At 38.3% G+C, this 17,523-nt stretch overlaps 1 protein-coding gene across 4 annotated transcripts in view; it reads left to right on the top strand.

Annotated features, from left to right (window-relative positions):
- Nucleotides 1–17,523, top strand: part of LOC122401420 (RNA-binding protein Musashi homolog Rbp6) — a 1,207,497-nt gene that overhangs the window by 964,276 nt on the left and 225,698 nt on the right. The gene's annotated exons all lie outside the window — the stretch shown is intronic.

The raw sequence follows: 17,523 nt of genomic DNA, 5'->3' as shown, positions 1-17,523 counted from the left end.
TTTTTGGTGAATAGATGTACACCCGAAATCCTACTCACTATCGAGAACAAAATTTCAGTAGGTGTTGAAATTTTTCGGCGAAATTGAAAAATTTCAAATCGTTCTAAAAAAATTATTTTTGGTTGCATGGGTCAATTACAATCATTTTTGGTCAGTACACATATCCCCGAAATCCTACGCACTTTTGAGAAAAAAATTCCTAACCGAAAATATAATGTCTGACCACCATTGATATGTTTCACTGAAATTTCATGTATATCTTTAAATTACCATAACTTCGGAACGGATTAGAGGATTTTAATGTTTCAAAATGCAAACAACGCGTATTTTGGTGAAGAATATGCAGAAATTCCAGAAATATTCGAAAAGTTGATCCTTAACCTCGTAAAGTAAGGAAAACTCTATAAAAGTGGTTCCATTTTCAAACGACCATAACTCCCACAATAGTGAATATATTATAATGAAATTTTAGGGGAGCATAGATCTCATGGGTGTCTACAAAAAAGTACTGAACATCTATTCCGTACAACGTCAAACAAAATTACTAAAAATCAAAAACGAATTTTTAAGAAAAATCGACAAGGGGTAGGTGCCTAAATTTTTCGGCGAAAACAAAAAATTTCAAATCATTTTGGAAAAATTATTTTCGGTTGCGGGGCTTAATTACAATCATTTTTGGCGAATACACATACCTTCGAAATTCTACGTACTTTCGAGAAAAAAATTCTTTACCAAAAATATACTATATAGCGGGAAATGTTTTTATAACTCTTTAACGAAACCTAAATCAACAAATTAGTATCCTTGATATTCGTCTTATTTTGGCCTCTAGAATCTCCTGTAAAAATTTTTCCCAGAGGTGGCCAAACACCCTGTATAATGTTATTTCTATTTGGCTCATAATACGTACTGTCCTCCGCTCACTTGTTGTCCCGCGAGACGGCACAGGGGCAAGGGGAGTCGGACCGCCCATTTATCTGTCTTGCTCACTTGCTCTCAGGCAATCCACATGTGTGCGTAACTGCCGCGACGAATAGCGAGCTAGAGACCAATGTGTGCGTGGGAATACGTGTGCCCCTTCTACTTCTCCCGCATTCTTTCCGCGGGACTTCAAGTGAGCGGAGGACAGTACGAGTCGTGATATTATACTGCAAGAGTTAAGTCGATTTTCCCGAAAACCAAGCATCGAGTGAAATATTGTTTATTGTTGTAGGAAGTAAGGAACAAGATAGCAGAAGGAAAGAAAAGGAAAGGAATGGGGGCATTAAATGGTCGGTTAAGGAGTGTATATATAGGAATAAGTGGTCGATGAAGTACTTGTGAGATAACGTATCCCTCTGTTGGCAAGCGCGGGAAGTGTCGCTTTAGTTTCATTTAGCTAAACAGCTTTATACTCAGAACTTCGCCCCTTCATCTTGCTTGGGATACTTCTTCAATGTACATTTTATTCTTTCTTTGTTTTTATTTGCCGTACAAAGCTGAGCTTAATACACAAGCTGTTGTGAGTGTAAACAAAATCAATGGTAGCACTTATTCTGAAACTGAAACAACTTTCTGAGAATCAAAGACTTTGAAGCTCTAAGGAGAAATGGAAAGAATTTATATGTTTGCTTATAAACTAGGTAAATCCTTTAAAGCGTATATTGTTAAAATTGTTAGTGAATGCTTGACGTTTCACAAAAGTCCTTTCATCATAATATTATTCAAGTCTTGACACTTTAACGCGTTCACTGCCAGATCAAAACATTGATGTTAGACAATTGAATTACATAACTTAAAATTCGTCTTTAACATTTTTCAATTTAAAAGTTAATTGTTTCAGTTCCCATACTGAAAACTCCTGTCACCCACATATGGCAGCGAAAGCGTTAAGAAAGTGTGAAAAGGAAATTAGTTCTTTCGCGTCCAGATTATACAGAGCCCTCAGTACGAGCGAAGCATAATTGGATTACGGATTATTTCAGCGACCAGAGGGGAATGGTGGAGTCGTTGAAACGGTTGCAGGATTGACTGTTGCGAGCGCGTGGGTACTCGAACACTGTAGCATTCGATAATTAACGACTCGGAAATGTTGCATTCGGCGGGGCTCGTTCCTTAAAAAGTTTGCCCCGTTCGGTTTGCAGCCGCGCCAGGTAACCAGAACTCCGGTTCGGATCTCTTATTTCCCGTTTCCCCCGACGCGGAGGAAAGGAAGGAAATAAAAAAAGAATCGTGTTCCGATGAAAAAGCTCGGCGAAACTCCGCCACGCCGGGAGTTTACCTTTCAAGTCGGAGCGATGAAGTCGGCGGAAGAGAAATGGCGGACAAGAGCGGAATGGAGAAAGAAAGGGGAGTAAAACGAGTTCCGCACGCAGATGTGGAAACCCGACTCCGGCTCGGTGCTCAAAAATGAATTTAAGCCGAACGATGCCTGCACGGAGCACCTTGCGCCCGGAAACTTTCGCGGAAAATTATATGAGATGCGCGTACACTTTCTGCCTAACGTGGCTAGACGCCCATCTACGGTTTTTGTTTTCTTTTTCCCGCCCCCCCTGCGCCGCCCCCGAAAGAGGGAGGAATCACGGTGCCCGGGACTACGGGGCTCCGTTCTATTTAATTCTCGGATGCACCGGCAACTAGACGAATTTTCGAGCTCGCGAGTCGCTCGTGGATTTTTCCAACTACCGTGAAAAATATTAGGACCGGGGCCGCTTAAGAGACAGAACGAAAAAATAGTAACAGCAACGGTGAAAAGGAATTTGCGTTTCGCGCTTATTCCGGCGTTTCCTGGATCCCTCCGAATAGCGTGGAAAGTGTGTTAACAGATTTGGCTCCCCGAGAGGCGTAATTAAGAACAAAGGCGTCGGAAAAATATCCTTCCCGCGCGCGACACTTTGATACTATTTTATTTTAAAAAAGTAATCGCCCGAGCGAGACGATATTTTTTTAAATTGGTCGAAACATTTCACGGTGTAGAAATTGTTTTGAAAGAAAGCAAAACACAATAGAGATTTATTGTAAAAACGAATTCCATGACGGAACACACTGATAAGACTCGAGTAGACTGTAAATAGAAAATATCGTACACCTACCGTACCCTTTCATTTTTACTGTTAGAAATGCAAATTACTTGAAATCTGTGTTCCCCTCCAGAAATTAAAGAGGATTGGAAAAATAAATAATTAAGCGAAATAGCAATTAAACGCGGTCCGCGGGTATTCCATTGAAACTGCGGTGTACGGTGAATTTCTTTCATTTCTTTATTGCATACTTCACAATTATTATATTTTTCAGCACGGCGATTGGAAAAATTCTAATTGGCGCGCCTCTCAAATTAACCCAGCCGACGTTTCCCACTGTCGCTAGCGATTTATTATTATTCCAATCACGGTGAACCGGGCTTACAAGCCGTGCTCCTTCTTCACCCCCGCGGCCGGCTACCCTCGATAATTATTATTTCTAATTATTAACGATAAAAAGGAGGAGAGAAATCGGTACACCAGCCGAATAAATTTCCAGCGGCGCTTGTAATTAAGCGCCCGAGAATTTCGTTTTCGCAATGCCCGCAGCTCCATTATTTCGCGTTTCGTCCAATCAATCGAATTGTACCGGCCAATTATAATTCCTGCAAACATACCGCGACCTACGGGCATCAAATAAAGAAACGAAAACAATTGGGAACGAGGAGGTCCATTACCGGAACAATTCTCCGCGAGAGCTAAATGCTGTTCGTGCACAGCCTTGGAGAAATCAGATCGAACTGTCGATGGAACGCGGGAACGTTATTGCTCGTTTATCGATTAATATTTTGTTAAAATTTGTCTAATTACATTCGTTTACTTATTTATGATTCTTTTTCAACTTTGACCAGCAGGACAACTCTTATTTTTGGAAAGGAAAACGTTACCGTAGAAACAAATAATAAATACAGAATCTTCGATCGAAGTTTTTGAAGATAAAAATTAGAAGCAGACGAAAGTCTTACTTAATCTACACAATTAAATACGGGTGGTAGTATAAAATTTTAGTAATTTACATTATAATTACCTGCACCAAAACAACACTCTAAATGGTTGGTCTAAACAACTCTAAAAAAAATTTTAATGGGAGACTCTAGAGGCCAAAATAAAACGGAAATCAAGGATACTAATTTGTTGATTGTGGCTTCGTTAAAAAGTTATAGAAACATTTCCACACAGTATATTTTCGGTAAAGAATTTTTTTCTAAAAAATACGTAGGATTGTGGGAGTATGTGTATTCACAAAAAATGATTGAAATTGACCCTCGCAACCGGACATAATTTTTCCAGAATGATTTGAAACTTTTCAATTTTCAGGGTAACAGATAATTGTGGTCAGACATTTTATTTTCAGTAATGAATTTTTTTCTCGAAAATGGTGAGGATTTCGGGGATATGTCTATTCACAAAAAATGATTGTGATTGATCCTCCCAACCGAAAATAATTTTTCAGAACGATTTGAATTTTTTTTTCCTCCAAAAAATTTAGGCACCTCCTGTCGATTTTTCTTAAAAATTCGTTATTGAGTTTTAGTAATTTTGTTTGACGCTCTATAGAAAAGTTGTCTAATACTTTTTTGTAAGTACCCATGAGGTTTACTTCAGAAAAAAGGACCATTTTGGACCATTTTTATGTGATTATTCTCACTTTACGGGGTCAACGACCAACTTTTTCAATATTGTTAGAATTTCTACATGTCCTTCACTAAAATACGCGTTATTTGCCTTTTGAAACATTAAAATCCTCTAATCCGTTCAAAAGTTATGACGTTTTAAATATAAACACGTAATTTTGGAATGACCTTTCTGACCGGAAATTATATTTTTGGAAAGTAATTTTTTTCTTGAAAATGGTTAGGATTTCGAGGGTATGTCTATTGACCAAAAATGATTGTAATGGACTCCTGCAATTGAAAATAATTTTTTTAGAACAATTTGAAATTTTTTAATTTAATTTTTTAATAGCTTTTTAGCCAAGCCTCAATCAACAAATTGATATTCTTGATTTTCATTTTATTTTGGCCTCTAGAATCTCCCATTAAAATTTTTCCCAAGGGTGGCCGAACACCCTGTATATGGAAGTGAGTGATTGGTCAAGGAACCAATATTTCACCATTTCTTCCAATCATACTCGATGCGCTAAAATGACAGAAACTTCCACAGTTGAAAAGAAAATATGTCCAACCAACCAACTTCAAACAAGATTTCTTTTTGAAAATTAACATTCTAAGCAATAGTTTCTGTACGTTCCTGACTTGAGTTTAAAAAAATTAGATAGCTCTATAATCCTATGAACATTCATCATACAACTTTTTTTAAATGTTTAAACAATATTGCTGAAAATCGACGTCATGAAAAATTGCAAAGACAATATGCTCGAACAGGTGACAACGAACTTTTCGAAATGGACTGCCGAAAATGGTTGTCGTAAGTAGAAACAGAAACACTTTGCTGCTTAATCGTAATTGTGCAAATACTAACTTAATGTAACGGCGATGGAAATTTCATTCCATTATCGCTAATGGACTTTGAAGTCTGAGTGGAGTCGAACGAAGCAACGTAAATAATTTCCCGATCTTCTTCAAGATGGAACGGGTAGATCGCGAGCGAATCTTCGAGCACTGATCAAATTATTTTATACTAGCCAAATGAAAACACGACTTTCGATCGAATGCATTTGAAGGATTTTTTAAAAATGAAAGATAGTCGTTTCGTTGTGATTCTTGACACAAATATTGTAGACATTCTATTTGGTCTTCCAAAAATTGGGTAACATTTGAGATTTTTTATTGAAAAAGTTATTAAGTATCTTAATTTCAAACTTTGTACGTATATTTACTTATATTTGTCTGAACTGTCAGAATTTTTCTAGAATAAATAATTCGTTTTATTAAAAGCTTGTATTCACAATTAACACCGTAACTCTTACTCTGATCATTTCATATACACGTGATTATGGTCTGAACCAAAATGAATAAGAGAACTTTAAAATTAAAAAATTGTAGTATCTTGGAGAAAATATTTGATATTTTCGCCAAACAGAATAATTTCCCTAGGTGTAAAAAATAATTTTCACAGATATCGAGTTTGCTTTTCGTTCGGATATACTCTTCAAAATGACACCAAATTTTACACGAAAATTGAGTCTTGTCACAGTTACATTTTCGACTCCTCGTACAGAATTAACAACGTTCCTTCACCTTCCAGAGAATTTTCCATTGCATATTTGATCGCTAATCTTTTGCTACAGTGCACGGTATAACTTCTCGCCGTTCCGTTTGACTTGGATCCTATCCTATTAGCACCTAACAACGTTTCGAGTAATCCCGAGCAAAGAGGTGACGACGGCCAGAATTCTCGTTTCATCAACGGGTTACATCAAAAGTGTGTCGCTAATCGAATTCGCCTGATTGTGCGCGCGAGACGTTGTCGCGGATGTTTCGTCCAGAATTATTCGTCCACGTGCAATATTCAGGAATAACTCCAACGGACAATTTCCAAAATACAAAATTAACTTCGTTACTCTACAGCCTGAAGCATCAGAAGTCAGTAATACGCGTATGTTTTTCTTTTGGAATCAACGATCGTAAATTCCTATTCGCGTTATAATCATGAAAGAATTTTACACATTACAGAATTATTTTCCAACTTGATACATTTGGAATAATTTTTAACTCGTAACGATTTAAATTGATTTATTTTTATTATACCAATAGAGCATCCCAAGATAAGTTCTGCTCGATTGTTAAATGGTAACAGATACGAAAATAGAATCTGATAGGGACAATTTCACATACGTAGCCTAAACAGAGAACTTTCTATTTCCATTTCGCCGTATTTTGTCCACTGTTCGATATCGAGGACAACGAGGATACTATACGTTTCTAATCGCGATGGAAGGGAGAAGGAGACTCGCAGCAGTTAATCGACACGGAAGCTACAATTTTTACGAATTATTTACATACAGGGCAATCGATAAGTGCCGCGTGCAATTGGAATCTATTGAAAGGCCCATTGAAGCGAGCACTTATTGTTAATCGTAAGAGTCCCAGAGAAGTTGCAGCGGATACCACTGCGGCAACAAAGCAACGTGCAGCCGCATTCAGCTCGTTTCAGTTCGGATGTTATCAACAAGTTAAACTGGGAATTACAATACTGTCCCATTCACCGTACTCGTCCCATCTCCCTCCGAATGACTTTTATTTGTTACCAGGATTGAAAAAATCTCCGCGAGGACAACACTTCCAGTAATTAAATGAGCTGAAACCAAGCTGTGCAACAATGGATTAACGAAATTACGTTTCTGGTTCTTTGAAGATGGAAGTAGAAACCCAATTTAGAGTTTTCTGTGTGCGATAAAATGAAATAGAAAGTCTACATACTAGGTAGATATTAAATTTAGTGATCCTCTTCGGGAGAAAATTTATTTTTTAATATAATATCACAGCTTGATATTATCGTGTAGTATTTAAATCAGTTTTCTCTGACCCCATTTTTTCGTCTACCTTAATTTCTTATAACCGCCAAACTTAATTTATAATGCGACATAATCAGTGACAGTACACCCCAAAGCGTAAAAAAAATTGTTAAGCTTGAAATTCGTTAAAATGAACTGATATATGAAGTTTAATAAAAAAAATGAGAGATTGTTCAATTGTCTGAGAGTTTTCCAGGACTACTTTTGTCTTGTGATTAGTGTAGATAGGGGTGGTTTACGTTATCACGAAACGAAGAAAGGTTCAGACAGATGCGACAGCGGCAAACATTGAAAAGCCTAGAAAAACGCCGGGCGACACCGAGTCGGGTGAAAAGCGGCGTGTCGACGAGGTCGGCGGCGGAACGCGTCGGAATCAGAGACGAGGCTGAAGCGGTAGTCCGGAATCCCTCGAACAGCGGAGATTTAATACAGCTCGCTGCATACTAAATCTGCAGGGACAGAGTGCCGTGGTCGCGATAGGGCGCGACGGTGAACGCGAAATGGCCGTGGCAAGAGGAAAACTCATCGAAATCCCTAGCCTGCTAGCTCGCTTTTACCCTCGATCGTCCGTGGAGGCTAGAGGGGCGGAAAAAAAGAAGAGAAAGCGAGTGGAAAGGGGGGCACGAGCAAGAGGGAGAGCATTCTTTGGAAATCCTAGAGCTGCTTCTGTAACGGCGCTTCTGTTACCAGAGGGGTAAATCGGTATCGTTTCGTTTAAATCCACGTCGTTTTACGAGCTGGCGACGGTGCAAAAAAAAAGGAAAAAGAAAAATAAGAAAAAAAAAAGGGAAAGAAACGGGAAACCTTTCACGAGACGGGCAGGCCGAGCGTGAGCGCGCACCTCCGGCGGCGGTGTTTATTTTAGAATGCTTCGTTCGTCTCCGTAAATGCAATTACGGTCTTCCTGCGGGAATCGATTATCGCATTAGGTTATCTCGTCGACGCATCGGCTTCTTGAACGACGGGGATTTAAATAGAAACGTTTTCGACCGGGAATGGCTCGTGAATGTAAACAGCGAGCGCCGTGAATACGATATCAGCGGAGAGATTCTGACTAACTTTATACAAAATAATTACGGGCGTTGAGAAGATTAGTTTCGATACCCTGGCGCAACTGGAAAGGAGTTGACTTTCAGTGCAAAAGTGTTTCGTAGCAGCTCTGTTTTTAAACAAGAATTTGATCGTTTTTGGTTCGTTAAATGTTGGAACGTATTCTTATTAATCCAAACGTCTACGTTTTTGTCGAAAAAGAACGTCGAGGTTCGTCGCGAAAGCATAAAATATGAGATAAAATACAATGCTCTTAGTTACAAAATGCAGCTAATTTTGATAATATGTAAAATTCTTACTTGTCAAATTGGAAAAGCTTGAACTGTTCGTACGTTTCAAACACTTGTATGATGTTATCTTATAATCGAAGACTTTTGGTTATTTATTGGTTATTTATTTATTTGGTTATTTCGAACATTCCTATTTTTCTATATAAGTTTATTTTCGAAAAAATTACGAGAGGATATACCGTGTCTTATACCGAGTACATACTGCGTCTGGACACAGGCTGACTTATATCACTTCGATTTATAACTTTCCTATCGAAGCGAGAAAAATTTTATTGGAGTAGTACATAACCAATAAAACCAACGAACAGCAATTTATTCATGAGATTTATTCGATTAATTAAATTTGTATTTATTCATTTTGAAATGTTTCTTTTTGCAAATCAAATTTTAATTTTTATTCGAAGAGAGACGAATAGTCGTTTATCTTTCATACATTATTTAAAATGTTTTTCTAAGATCTTTGCAGTAACACGAAATAACTATCTTATAATTATTATTATATACAGTTTTTGAATACCAATAGAAGCAACAATTGGTTTTCCTGAACTTAACAAGAATTTCATACAAAGTTTATAATGAAATTTACTGCTAACAATAAAATATTTCTACTGTCACATCTCTATATATAAAAAAACTTGCAAATTGTTTAATACATTTTTCAGCACTGCTGATAGTACTCTATGAATACAAAAGCAGTGCATCAACCTCAAAGAATAATTCACAAAAGAACAACACGTAGTTTAATACGGTAAATGTGAACGTTAATAATATTTAACATCCAGTTTTCGAACAACGAATAGAATGAACTTTTCACGCGAATGGATCGAACGAAAAGTGTTTAAAACAACGAAATATAGGATGTTTATGCTCGACTGTCAGTTGTAAGGGAAGAGAGAATGAGTTCTTAGAATGCACGTAGAGCTTTCGGACGCGTGGCACGAATGCGTGATGCACACGCGGGTGAATATGAGTGCAGAGCGATGGAGGATCGAGAGTCAATCACCGTGGAACAGTTCATGAGCATGTGTCAGTCAAATTGAGAAAGTTCTATGAGTTGTGGTCATAATGAAAGTCGATTTGTGAGACACGATCACGTGTGTGTTATTATTATACATTCTGTAGTACTTATGCACATTCTATTCAGTTCAATTTTACAGTTAATTTCAATAAGGTTTATAGTCAACGAAATATCTCCCAATCACCCTTGAATTATAAATGTCTAATTTCTTGATATAATTCACTGCATTCTTCTAATTACAAACCACGAAGTCCGATTTTTAATAATATCCGTATATCTAATACATCTAAATACTGTTTGCAATTATGATGTATACTTTTGATATTTAGAAATGTTTATTTTCTAAATATAATGTTCACAGCATTCTTCTAATTACAATCCACGAAGTCACTGTAATATTTTTAATAATATCCATATATCTAATATGCCTAAACACTGTTTGCAATTTTTATGTATACTTTCGATATATAGAAATGTCTAATTTTAAGATGTAATGTTCACTGCGTTCCCCTAATTACAGGCCACCCAGTTTCCGTAACATTTATATTCGGTAAGTTTCTTGCAAATGTCAGGAAAGGCCAGGTGGGAAAAGTTCGCATAAAGGGTCCGCACTCTTGACCCAGTTCCCGGCGCCCTTTTAAATTAGTTTGCCAAACAAGAATGCCAGCACGAGCCCCAGAGCGGCGGGGGGATGAAAGGTGCCGCGGGAAATGATACGAGGTGTGTCTGGGAACAGGGAACGCCCTTTGGTATAAAGGACAGGGCTCGTAAGACAGCAATCTACAACACGGTCCACGGAGAGCTGTAACGCCACTAGAATCGAACTTGTAATAAGGTACACCTCGCCCACTCACCAGAAGTCGATTGCTCCGCAGGGACGGAAACCCTCCTACGCCGTCTTTCTCTCCTTCCTTCCATAACCTTTCACCATTGTTCGTTCGCGAGGAAGAGGATAACCGTTGAAATTACACCGTTATTTCGAATCCCATTATGTAAAATTATTTTCTCCTATTAATTCTGCCGGGGCCACGGAATTCTGATCTAAGCGAATAAATATCACGGCCGAATGGCTGGAATCGTTTAACGCGACGAAATATGGGTCATTCAGGGAACGGAGAACGTTCGCCTTTGTGAAATTTATAATCGTTTAGCGATTGCGTGAATTTTTATTTTAGAACAGTCGAGCCATTTGAAATTGGTATACAAGCTTTCCCTAACGCAAATTTCTTTGCTTTCCCTTTATTTAATCACGGTTTTACAATCGATTCTAACATTATGTATACTCAAAAAATAGATACTTCAACCAGAAAAGAAAGAAATTATTCAGAAAATATTATCTTCAGTTTTCATACAAAGAATTTATGTGTGAATCTCAAGCTCTATTCAAATCATCCCCAATAAATATTTCACATTATTTTAGGAGTCACTAAATGCTTCTCTTTACTCTGATTCGTAGTTTAACATCATTGCACAAGTGTATTGAAATATACTATTATATATAGAATAATAACTGCATCCTTGAAAAATGTAATTAAAGTGCAATTTTTATTTATTTTAACGCAAACAAAATTCGAATTGAAGACTATAACTGTTTAAATTCTCTTACACGTAATTAGTTTCAAAGAAATTGTACGTGATGTCTGTATTTCGCAAGTAGTTACGCACGATCGTTAGTCGAACCTGCGCATTCAGTGGTAACACGTGCGGTAATTCAAACATTTCTAGCCCACTTCTTAGTTCAGAGTTTCAAGCGAAGCTGTTCCGTAATTATAAGAATATATGCGAAAAGAAGATTGTTCCATAAAGTTTTAAACTTTTGAAACTTTACACCTACTAAAGAAAAATCGCAACTTCGTGTATTACACGCGTCTGACCAAGGGCTGAGCGTTACTACTTGCAGTTTTGTTTTCACCTACTAGAAACTCACAGAATCATGAGATACTTATCTCTTCAAATTCAGCATTACAATTTCAGTTTTGAGCATTTATCTTTTAATAAATTTTATCGTTAATTGTTAATACAGTTAAGAAATCGTTTTATTCCAATTACTGTATCATGGATTTCCAGCGATACAATTTCTATCGCCCATAAAATCCCTCGATTTAAAATACGTATTTATAAATAAATAACGCAGAACGCGTGCTATAATCGCTTCCCGAATTATTTACAGTCGACGATGAATCGAATTAATCGTGAAACTTCGACAGTCGTAAAACCGAACCCATCAGGAATTCCCGGTTTGTGAAATGTTTTTCGTAATCGCCACTTAACGCGAATACAATAACCATCGTATATCCGAGAGCGAACAGAAAACTGCGAGAAACCGTCCAAGAGGAAGATTAATGTCGATTCAACGAGTCGAAGCCCAGAGGGTGATTCCGTCGAACAACTCGAGGTCGTCAAAGTACATCGGGAAGGGTTTCGCTATTCTTACCCGGGGATATTACGGCGGGCCAACGCGGAGCAAAAGAGCAAAAAAAGTTGAAATAATTCCGCGTCGGGAAATGTGGCGCAATCTCCTTTGTTTAACGAAACACGCCGCGATGAATTAAATGTTGAGGCGATCAAAGGGATCGGGTTCTTGGCGGGGTATCGTTTCAGAATTTATATTGTTTCATTCTCGCTGTTTATTTTTAATTACGCTCGTTTGAAGAACTGCCACGGCAATCGCAAGATTCCTGATCCTTTTCGGTTTCAAACGAACTGCCCTTTTTTTTTTATGCAGAAAGCGCAAACGATCTTGTTCGATATCCCAAAGGAGACATTAATTTCCCGCGATGAAATTGAACGACTCCTTTAATACACTCGCGTGGATCCGCGAGATTCGTTTGTTCTTATAATTAAGGAATTGCTGATAAAAGATATTTGAACAACTTTACCATTTTGTTTGCGAGGATCACCGATAAGAACGAAAATTAATTTTACTAATAATTTCGAAGCAGTTGATTTCTTTCCCATCTCTCGTACACTTAATATTTAAAATAGACACTTTAAATTTATTTCAACAATATGATTATTAAATGGTTCGAAGCAGTTAATATATTTCTTATCCTTAATAAACTGTTGATATTTGGCAGTATTGCCTGCAACAAAATTAAAATTTGTTCATTTCTATAAATAAATGGAACACGTATGACTATTTGAAGGTTGGTGTTCCTTGATAATATAAATTGAATATACATATAATTCTCTATCTTCACATATTATATTGTACGAATAAATAATACCCAGAAATACCTACTGCCATTAAAAGTGACATTTTACGAAAGAAATATCGGTCAGTGGGACATTTATCTTAATGAAAAATACATTAACGCTGCTTCTCCCTTCGTAGAATACAATTGGATAATCGATCAACGGACCAATTTTCGATTTTTCATTTGCACGTATGATTTTACGATTCGCGTTTGTTTCTCCGATCGTTAGTGCCACGCGTATAAATCGATTCGTGCTGCTCCCTTGTTTCGTCTGCACTCCACATTCCAAGTCTATCGATTCCGTAGACGCCTATTTGTACTTGCAGCGTGTCGGCGGCGGTAACATTACAATCTTCTCGAGATATGTCATTGCATTCGATCGCAGAGAGGCACTGTGGCAGGCTTGTTGTTCGAGAGTGCTCGAGAATCTCGTCTAATCGACGTCAGCTCTGTTCGCGTGGTACGTTCGAATCGGTACATTTGAAACGGATAAATCCGTGGCGCGTCAAACGAAAACAGTCGGTGATTTCGATTTAACTGGCAGAAACGCACCGGTACGTACGGTCGCGCATCACGACAAAGATGTAATAGGAACAAAATAATGAAAAAACATACACTTTGTGAAAAACAACGGGGGAAGTAAAAGACTTGGCGATGGAGAGAGGGGTCCCTGGTGTCAGTCTTGTCTTACGCTGTGACGCCTCTTCTGTTTTCATTAAAAGCTTCACTCCGTCTCTCTCTCTCGCTCTTCTTTCTCGTCCCTTTTTCTTTCGTCGTATAATATTACTTTTTCTTTTGAAAGTTGAAATGGGACGAACGCCGTCTAAGAGACTCAATTCCTTGCTATGTTTCATGCGACTTTCAAAGCAACAAGATGTGAGTTATTTCGATGAATAATCGTCATCTCCGAGGTACTCGCCTCGTTTTCGATGCACTTCTTCGCTTTCAAAGGTTTCGACCGTTATTTTTACACTTGCAAAAAAATAGGAGGAGAGAAAGAAATTCCCACGACGGAACGATCAGGTTTTGAATCATTCTTTGTCGAGGAAGACGCAATGTCTACAAGCCTTACGCGCGATTGCTTTCTCGTTAGCTTCGCCGGAGCCTCCAGAAGCGAGCTGTTAGTCGCCTTCTTTTTTTCGTTTTCAATCCCCGTTCCCCTCGTGTTACGCTCGCGAAACAGTTAACGATATTCAAACAAACCCTCCCGCGTCGAGAGCGGACACGGACGGGCCTCCAATCCAGACGATCCCGCGGATAAAAGTACCGAGGGGGCTGGTATCGGTGTCCATCCAAATAATAAACCCGACAATTGCGGGGAACGATAGAGAACAATTTTTGTTGATAGCTTCGGCATACTTTTTTCTGTCGATAGTTCCCCCGCGTTTGCTTTGTGCGTAGACAGTATTGGCAGATATTGTCCTCCAATAATCTGGAATCGCTAATACCTCTAGTATTCTGGATATTTCTAATTATTTTTTAGCTATAGAAGCGGTGAAAGGGGTACATTTTAATTAAAATATATAGTCTCTTTATTCGCTACTATAAAATCCAAGTTAAAGAATTTTTGTTTAAAGTCAAGAATTAAAAACACTTCCTCCTAATCAGAAAGATTTCAAAAATTATATAAGATTCATTTCCATTCGATGGATTTGAATTCTCACCCCGAAGCCATTTCCAACGTTGACCAAGAATTTCGAGCGTTTAAATCAACGCGAACCCTGTCTTTTCGTAGTCACGCCCCTCCGATGTTACTTTCCGTTGTGAAACGTATTACGTAAGACCCGGTAAAGGGAATTACGCTACGTTGACAGATGCAAACGGGATGAGACTGTCCCCTCGTGCTCGCAAACGAAGTCCATCGACTGTTAATCGCATAATCTAATATTTACACCCCCGTTGCACCTAGCCTGGTTGCAACCGCGGCTTACAACACGGTTTTTCCCCATCGCTCCTCCCTTCCGTCGCCGCCCTTTCATTCTCCGAGGAACAATTCCGATCCGTTTTCACGTGCTGCGTGGCCGCTACTTCTATCGTCTCCGGCTAGCGGGTCCTTTCGCAGGAAGCAGCTAGGAACAAAGCGGGGACGAACTCGTAGGACGGCAGGGGGTAAAGGTAATCCCTATTGTTTCTCCTGTCCCATAAATCCTACTAGCCGCGTCGCCTTCCCGCCTCCTGCGCTTCTCTCTGCTCCGAGCTCGCACTTCAGTTACCGACAACACACCCCCAACTATCTCCCCCCCTCCCCCCTCCCTCACCCCTCCCACCCTCCTGCTACAAACTCCCGCTATTCTCAATCCCCTTGCTACGCCTTTCTCGGCGGTGCGCTTCGTAAATCTCGGTCCAGCTGTGCTTTACGGCACACGCGTACTTCCTGGAAGAATACAAGTGATCCTATCTCTGATTCGGAAGGACATCAACCTTCCACGGGAATCGCTCCGAGAGGGTTCCGGGGTTTACGTACGATCCGTGCCTGGGACCTTTTCCGGGACTTCCTTGATGGGAGATTGCGCTCCTAGGCGATGGATATTTATCGAGGGGTGGGCTTTCTAATCGTTGCGAAACACAATTCAGTCGCTAAATCGTTTGATGTGTGGCGGGGATACTGCTGTAAGAAACAGAGAGCAAAATAGCAGGAGGAAAGCTAGTGGACTCGTAAATGAGGAGTGTATATGTGGGAATGGGAGGACGATCGAGTACCTGCGAGAGAGTTAAGAGCGTGGCCCCCTGGTGGCGAGTGTGGGAAGTGTCGTTACATATCGTTTTTACTCTGCCTGACAAGAAAATAAGAATCACTAAATCGTTTGATTTGTCGCGGTATGCTACTGTAGGAAGTAGAGTGTATATGTAGGAATGGGAGGACGATCGAGTACTTGCGGGAGACTTAAGAGCATAGCCCTCTGGTGGTGAATTCAGAAAGTGTCGTCACAGATTGTGTTTACTCTGCCAGACAAGAAAATAAGTATCACTCGATGCAAAATTTGATGTTTCAGCTACCAAGTCTCAATAATGCAAATAAACTATTTAAAAATTTCCAATAGAATCGCATGGTAGAACAAGAAAATAATTTTCACTCTGTTACCGGTACTAGAATGAAAAGAACTTTGATTTCTAACATTTAAATTGAATTGCATGATATTAAAATGCATGTTGAATTTGTATGTCCTTAAAAAGGATCGAAATTACGGTCGAATTACCATAATGTTTTCGAAGTCATTTTCTGCTCGGTTTGTGCCTCGAAATCTTGAATTCTAGAATGTAACTCTGGTTTTCTAGTGTATATGAACTGACTGTCTTTCAAAAATTCGTGGCGTCACCCTAAGTAATACACGGCGCTCCTACAATGTTGTTTACGATCCATAAAGATTTCAGAAGGGTACTTGAGACTTCTAACACGCAGAGGGGTTCGTTTCACCAGCAATATTGACTAAGGGCGACAACTAATTTATGACACTAATCTCTGTTGCTTTATCGTGCTCCTAGCATGTTCTTTTCTGTCGTGTATTCATGAAAAATATGTAATGATACTTTTAAACTTGTATTAGTTTCGATATTATATTTGCTTCATAGATATAAAAACGTGTAAGGTATTATTTTCTGTTAGATTTGTTAAATCTACTTTTCTCAAAATTGCGAGATAACTGAAACTCGAACCATTAAATTTTAATTTACATCTCAAAAACGAAGCTTCAAATTGAAAAATGCTACAGTACTTTTTGATTTCTATTAGTTTTTGGAATTCGCGAGTTTCAACTTATATGGCCATTGTGAGACCTATTTAGAACTATTTCAAGCTTTAATCGATATTGTTTGTGATAGCTTCGTTTAATACAGATTACAATTTCTGGATCGATAATTAGTATTTTGTTAAAAATTCAATAATAAACATGTCACTTGGTAAAGTGCATTAACCATATTGGGTTATTCACGAGCTCTAAATGGAACATTCGAGAACCGTTACGATAAAGAATTCAGTCAGCTAAATTTAAACCTGCAAACTTTGAATCTTAGGAGCATGTCATGTTCTGAGCAGATATGAAACATTGATAATTCTACCGTAGAAACAAGTCCATTTTTAGCGCGAATTAGACAGTAATACTGCCAATCTAACTACAAACCCGGTTTCCAACGAATAATAAAATTTTATGATTCCTTTTATAGAAGTATTAAATATTTTATATTTTATATTTTAGTACCTTCTAGGAATCCGACTCAATATTTTTACGCTTTTGACCTTTTGCTTTTGAATTTTCTTCAGAAACTTATAACTTAAAATCTAATATTAGATATTTAATATAGAATGACCTGGAAAACGTTTTTCTTGTACCATGACATAATATGAATTTTTATCTCAAGACTAGTGAACCTATATTGACATTCCAGTTTAAATATTACTAAAATATTTATAATTTTTAACAACATGAAAATAACTATAACGTTATCTGAATGTACGTTGTTACTATTTATAACAATAGTAATCCTAGGAGTATTC

The sequence above is a fragment of the Colletes gigas genome, unplaced genomic scaffold (assembly GCF_013123115.1).
Source record: "Colletes gigas isolate AHSC1104 unplaced genomic scaffold, ASM1312311v1 Colletes_gigas_Sc00024, whole genome shotgun sequence".
NCBI lineage: Eukaryota > Metazoa > Arthropoda > Insecta > Hymenoptera > Colletidae > Colletes > Colletes gigas.
The sequence above is the reverse complement of the archived record's forward strand: the minus strand, read 5'-3'. Positions and strand labels throughout refer to the sequence as shown.